The sequence below is a fragment of the Zea mays genome, chromosome 3 (genome assembly GCF_902167145.1).
Source record: "Zea mays cultivar B73 chromosome 3, Zm-B73-REFERENCE-NAM-5.0, whole genome shotgun sequence".
In the NCBI taxonomy this organism is placed as follows: Eukaryota; Viridiplantae; Streptophyta; class Magnoliopsida; order Poales; family Poaceae; genus Zea; species Zea mays.
In genome coordinates, this window is record NC_050098.1 from 65,534,413 (window position 1) to 65,541,731 (window position 7,319).

Below are 7,319 nucleotides of genomic sequence, written 5' to 3' on the forward strand. Positions count from 1 at the left end.
TTTTTTCTAGAAATCTGACCAGAGACAATTATCCCTAGTGCTGGCGATGACAATCCTTTCAATGGAGGGGATAGCTAGGGGCATAGCAAAGCTCCACCTCCACAGTAAGTGCCGCAACATGGGAGCGCCAGGTTTATTACAAAGAAAGTTCGAAGTGCATATTCATGCAACCTTAAATCTTTCGCTGCCACTGTGTTTTGCGCTGAGGATGGGCACAAGCACGTCTAAAGTTCCTTCAATTCACCCTTGCAAAAGAATTAGAGTACTCAATAAACATCATTGAAGAAGTATTTGACATGTTTTTTTGACAAATAAATAGAGACTAGAAGAAGGAAGCGCCCTACCAGGCGGATGTACCAGCCACTTATACACAGACCTTAATTAAATATTTTCTCTATAAATAATAGGAAAGTACTCTATACCTTTGCACTTAATTGGTGCCTACTGTCTTGCTTTACCATCTCCATAAGCACTGTTTGCAGTTCATCAGCTCTGCAAAAACAAAAGCAAGCAAGGAAAAAGGTAAAACAACAATTCAATTAAAAAGAAAATATCCAACCTTCTTTCTGAGACCGTTACATGTCTAGCCCTATCTGGAGTTGACTGTCCAGTGGAGTGTCACCTGGTGCATCATAGTCATCAATTTAGACTTTAAAATACATATTCTATCAATTTTGTTGTCACGAAACAAATCATATTCCTTACAAAGCATGCATCTCATAGAATGCAAGAAAACAAAGAATAGTAAAAAATACAGATGAGTACACCACCTAACTTTTTAAATTATATTTCCTATTAAGTGTCAAAATTTCTATCAAAAGTTACTCTAGATTTACCTTTGAACAATAGACACTGCAAAGAGCTTCATGCAAAAGTCAACTCCCGTATAAACAGATCCTGAAATGCAGGCCAAACAATCATGATACAATAGATTTCAAACATTCCAATTCATTTTCTATCCTAAAATATGGAACAGTAGAGGCTAGTGCTGGATGAAATGAAAAGTAGATAGAACAATCAACAAATAATCTTCTACGAAGACCCAGAACTTCCAAGAGATTCTTTTGCATGTGCACTGGGAAGAACTCTGGTACTTCATAACAATGAAAATAGGATGTGGCATTTTTATGGGCAACCACAATGTTCAACTATCTATATATTATATAGCGCAAAGCATAATAAGTAAAGTAACAGAAAAATTCAGTGATAATTTATTTCAAAAACATTAAGAAACACTCGTTAATGAAATATGTACCAGAACTTAATAGTTTCGGAAAGGCCACAAATATGCATAGAAAATAGCAAATGCTATGTTCATACAGTAGTGTTATAGTCCCAATTTTGCTGAAACATGTTCCTTCCCTTTGCTCTGAAATGATGACATCAGATTCATCGATCTAACAAAACAATGACCAATGATTTGTATCATAAGAAGAGTGCAAAGTAAAATAAAATAATAATTCATTAGGGTCTGGCACATAAAAGAATAGTAAATAAAAACCAATAACATGACAATGAAATTAACCAGGACACTTTTTTTCTTCAATGGAGTGGGGGAGTTTTTTGGGTGGGGTAGGCAGGGGGATGACAACATGTGGTTGAGGTCTTGATAGTAAATGGCTACTCTAATGCAAATCAAGGAAGCATATGTTAGTCCCCATGTCATTGAGTCTGTATTAATCTAGTTGAACCAATTATGTGTGTGGGGCATAGATGTAGGTGTGCCCGGTGCTGTGCCTGAGCCCCTACCCGCTCTGGTGGTTGCCCCGACGTGGCGTCGCGCCGCGCATGCCCACGGTCAATAGAACGTGGGGCACGTCGTGCGTCAGGGGCAAAGGCTGCAAGCCTATGTGACTCTGTGTTCAGTGTTTTAATAACATATCTGCTAGAATGGTAATGGTGGGGTATGAGCCAGGATCAAAAGGGTACAGGATGTAAGATCCCTCTACTAACAAACTTGTGATTAGCAGAGATGTTAAGTTTGAAGAGGGAATGGGATGGAATTGGGGAGAACTGGAGGATAGTCAAAATACTCAGTTGCCTGATGAAAATTCAGAAACTACAGTCTTTCAGTTTCAGTTTAATGCTCCTGATGAAGCAATCCAAGACCCAAGTACATCTGATCAAGTTGGTGAGAATTCAGGGGGGAATCATCTGCCACCTCCCTCACCACTGACTCCATAGGTGCAGCATTCAACATCAGCTTCAGGTTCAGCTGGAAACAACCTTCAAAATTCTGATAACACTGAAAGTTCAGGCATGGTTCAACTGAGATACAGAAATTTATCAGACTTGTTTGATGCTACAGAAGAGATTCATGACTTCGAATACAGTCTGATGTGTATGCTTGCTGTTGATGAATCAGTGTCTGTTGAAAGTGCTTTAGTAGATCCGAATTGGTGAGTAGCTATGAACTCAGAATTACAAGCAATAGAAGCTAACAAGACATGGAGTTGGTCAGAACTGCCAAATGGACAGAAAGCCATAGGAATGAAGTGGGTTTGTAAACTCAAGAAGAATGCAGCAGGAGAAGTTGTAAAACATAAGGCTAGACTTGTTGCAATGGGATATTCCCAGAGAGAAGGGATAGACTTTGATGAAGTGTTTGCTCCAGTTGCCAGATTGGAAACAGTAAGAGTCCTACTTGCTCTGGCAGCACATGGTAAATGGCAGATTCATCACATGGATGTAAAAACAGCTTTCTTGAACGGTGATTTGAGAGAGGAAGTATATGTGTCCCAGCCACCAGGCTTCCAAGATCTAGGGAAGGTTAAGAAGGTCCTGAAATTACACAAGGCCCTATATGGTTTGAAACAGGCACCCAGGGCTTGGAATACAATATTGGACAGTGAACTGATCTCTTTGGGTTTTGAAAAATGCAGTGTGGAACATGCTGTTTACAGAAAGGGAGTTGGTGACTCCCTTTTGGTGGTGGGAGTATATGTTGATGATCTCATAATCTGTGGACCATCAGTAGTAAAAATAGAAGAATTCAAGAGGCAGATGATGCACACTTTCAACATGAGTGACCTTGGTTTGCTGAGTTACTACTTGGGCATGGAAGTTACACAGAAGGAGGGTGAGATATTAATCTGTCAAAGTTCATATGCAGCAAAGATTCTTGAGCTGTGTCACATGACTGGTTGCAACCCCACTGATACTCCTATGGAACAAAGAATAAAACTCACTGCTGCTAAGAAAGGGACTGAAAAGGATGTTACTAGATACAGGAGTGTGATTGGTAGTCTGAGATACCTAGTGAACACAAGACCTGACTTATCCTTTGCTGTTGGACTTGTGAGCAGGTTCATGGAAGGTCCTAACAAAGAGCACTGGACAACAATTAAAAGAATTGTGAGGTATATAGCAGGAACACTGAACTATGGGATAAAACTCAATAGAACGTGGGGCACGTCGTGCGTCGGGGGCAAAGGCTGCAAGCCTATGTGACTCTGTGTTTAGTGTTTTAATAGCAGAGTGTGGGGGCTCGCATGTGTTGTGCGGTTGCCCAGAAACAAAAGTTCTCTCTGTTCTTGCGTTTACCTGAGAAGCAGCCACGCAGACCGCGCTCCTCCACCGCTGCAGCTCGTCGCGTTCAACGTCGATCGCTGGCCGAGGACCAACAGCATAACACTGCTAATCATATGAAGTATGCCAATGTACACCATTTACCATGCGTAGCTTATTTTAAAGCAAAAGGCTTCAAATGTACATGTATACTAACAAATTTAATAAGTTGGCGCCAATATCTAGAGTATGAAATGATAACAGAGAACTGCAATAGCATTCCTAAAAAAATAAAGAGAAAGCTTTCATAACAGAAATTCAGTCTGATCACAATAAATAACATCCACGGCATGCCACCAAGTCTGATCACAAAACAGCAAAGGTCTCTTAATTTACAAGGGGGGGCACTACTGGCTTGGCCGGACAAAATTGATGAAAGCAAGGCATCGAAATTGCAAATTATCTATGTAATTTCAGTAAGTTATCGTACAGATTTCTCCAAATCAACACTAATTCCCATACTAATCTTGTTTTTCGCTTCTCATACCCACAACATCTAATTACACGAACATGAAGCTAGAACATCACAACATAATTGCCAAAAAAAACAAAGCAGCATGGACATGTTAACTAGAATTTTACCTTGAACAGGCATTTCATCAAACACCTAAACTACAAGGGTCCTCACCTTATTGGGGAAAGAGACCTGAGTCGTTGGGTGTGTATAGGAGATTGCAGACTGCCGCGGCCAGCAGTGTTGGAGATTGGAGAAACCTACAGGGTAGATAGAAGGGAAAAGGTGGCTCTTTAATCTCAACCAATCAGTAGAAACATATTGTAAAGCTGATAAGTTAAACATCTAATACGCCAGCTTATCAAATCATCACTATATATATCAGTAAACAGCAAGTAAAGGTCTTTGCCGCCCTTCCCCTTCTCCTCTGTTGTGGGTTGCCTGGCCGGGTTTGCTTGTTGAGTAAAGAGGCGGCGCGTTGGGGGCATGTCGCGTCTATTGGAGCCGGGTGTCGGCGGCACGTCGGGTTGGCGCAGAGGCGACGGGGAGGGCAGCGAGTCAAGGTCTTTGAAGCAGGCATAGCAAAACGCTGTGGCACGAGTTGGGTGATGGTGAGTTCGCCCGGAGGAGCAGCGACGGCTGGGCAGGAGGTCTGATGAGGCCACAACAAGGAGGAGCTAGGGTTCGGAGTTCGGACGAGATGGGGCTCGGGACCGCGAGGGATGCCCAAATGAATCTGCTTGGGGTCGCAGCGAGGATCGCAGGTTGGTTTGCAAAAAAATTGGAGGGCTTTCTGAGGCTACGGAGTAGATGTTTTGGGCCGGAAATGTGGGCATGAGCGGGGTTGAAGTTTTAATAACTTTCATAGAATACTCGAACGGAGAGATTCCAGAAGCCACTCCACCCTTTCTCCGTGGGTAGCCAAACACACACAAAATATAATAGAACGACTATGATTTCATCCGCTCACTGATTAAACACATCTTTATAGACTTTTAATGAGCCTAGCGCATATTAATTACGATGGCTAAATTTATCGGACATAAATTAGTGTGATCGACATTGATTTGGTTTGTTCTTGTAGTGATTAATTGTTGTCACGTCCTTGTTGATCAATACATTCCGCTAGCAACGCATATTAAGTGTTGTCGCATCCTATTTAAACAACGGATGCTGCTAGCAACACATAATAAGTGTTTCCACATCCTAGTTAATGAACGGATGGTGCTTGCAACACATATTAAGCGTTGCCACCACCATAATAACTTAATGGATGATGCTTGCAACGCATATTAAGTGTTGCATGCTAATTTCTTACAACACATAAAACCATGTGTAGCTACGGATGCGTTGCTATAGGGGGGTTTGTGTTGTAGTGACGGGGCTACCTGCAGCATGGTAATTGTGTCCCCGATTATGAAGTCGTCGTGCTGCATAGCTAAGTTTAGGTTTAACAATATAGGTGTTTAACGACATAGGTTATGCGAGAAGGATTAAATCGGTGTTTTGTATCTGATAAGTGGTGGAAGTAATAAAATGAGGAATAGGTCTAGTGTCTCTAACGACTAGTCGATATATTCTTCTAAAAATTGGTAACACAAAGAATAAATTTAGCAGTTAAGTCGTCTACCGTTTAGTGTTGTCAGTAGTGGTTTTTGATAAATCTTGGTTTCATAATGAAGTCGATGATTTGCTCGGATAATCATTATATCTGATGTTTAGAAATCGATGATGTGTCAGATGAATGTGTTTGCCACTCCGAGTAGTGGGAAGCAAATAGCATCGTCTCGTGATCATCAACTTCGTGATTCGGAGTGTGTTGGTGGTAAGCATTTTCAGATTTTCTTGTGTCAAATGATAGTGGTCATACTATGCTGACTTGGTAAAAATATATGTAGTAATATGATTCTGTTAATAAATCATAAAAGAAAGTAGAGTGTGTGTATATTTTATTGTATTGCGATGTATGCGCTACCTCCGAATAGGCTAGAAAGACGTAATTATTATAATTAGTCGTACATCGCTAGCTAGTGTTTGCTTAATGTTTTGTTATAAGTGTTTCATTATCTTCGGTGTAGATATCTATCTTATATTCTTTATACTTGTGCTCATACATGTGCATCGTGCAACTCATGAGGTACGATAAATAATCGCGTGATGCGGAAGACGAGCCAAGTCGACCCCAAGCGCGGGCTACTCCGTATAGTGAAGCTGATGGACGAACCTAAGGAAGGACAGACTGAACAAGTGCCAACACAAAAGGCTGATCGCCAAGTGGTCGTCACCTAACAAACACTAACCTAGTGTTTATTCCAGGCAAGCCCCGGTGCATGCAACCCCTTCCTTGTGTTTTTAAATAATTTTTACACACTTTAAGTCTAGCGAAATGTGCATTATGTTTATAGGAGTTGCTAGGAAACCCTTTGATGCATTGCCTACCTTGATATCCATACCTTTATAGATACTTCTGATGCAGTATCAAAATATGATTTACAAAAACGCTTATCCCTACTTAGATCTTGTGGATAGAGGTTGTCTTTTACATTAAGGCCTAGCTCAGGGGTTATCCTGAGGAAGGATGGCTTCTACCTACAAGAATATTTTCATTGGGAGCGTGGTGGGATCTTACTGCAAAGTTCCCTATAATGCTCTTTTCATCCTAAGGAATACAAACAATCCTAAGGATGGAAGTACTTAAATCATGACTTGGGCTAGGAACAGGTGATGTTCTACCCAGGTTGATTAAGGATTATACTAAATGTAGGCTTGCTGATCGAGGACCCTTTAACTGGTCACATGCATCATCATGGGTAAGCTTTGCCTCGGGTAAACTAATACCAGAATAAGATAACATGCAATGGGAGTGGAGAGATAGCGAGAGTAGCGTGTACCCTCATGGCAAGAGGCTGGACGGTGGTGTATCTGTGCTCTCGGTTGGCATGAACCTGATCTGGTCTTAAGAACCCTGGTGGCGAGTTGACATATGCAAGGGTTAAGTGCTACATATGTCGTGTGATTGGAGATCCCCAGCTAGGTATTAATCGATTCGGATCGCCGTTACTTCTCGGACATGAAGACTTGGTCACTACCCTACAATCTAAGTCATGGATGGAATCTTAATGAGCAAAAATATGTTGGATTGATTAATGTGATGGTGAAATTAGACTAGATGCAAACAAGGTCTATTAATACTTAATCTAGCATTAAAATGTTGAAAGTAAGGACTCACTTTAGTAAGCTATTTCTGCAAAGGTATCTAAGTTGATTCTTGCTAAAGCCTTTTCCTTGATTCCTATTT

At 41.1% G+C, this 7,319-nt stretch overlaps 1 long non-coding RNA gene across 1 annotated transcript; it reads right to left on the reverse strand.

The window, feature by feature from the left end:
• Positions 1-421: 421 nt before the first annotated feature.
• LOC103650162 (uncharacterized) lies at positions 422-1,224 on the reverse strand. Its single transcript, XR_002268361.1, has 3 exons — positions 837-1,224; positions 580-622; positions 422-492 (listed from the first exon to the last, which is right to left on the reverse strand). It is a non-coding gene; the product is annotated as an uncharacterized lncRNA (long non-coding RNA).
• Between the last annotated feature and the right edge of the window lie 6,095 nt (positions 1,225-7,319).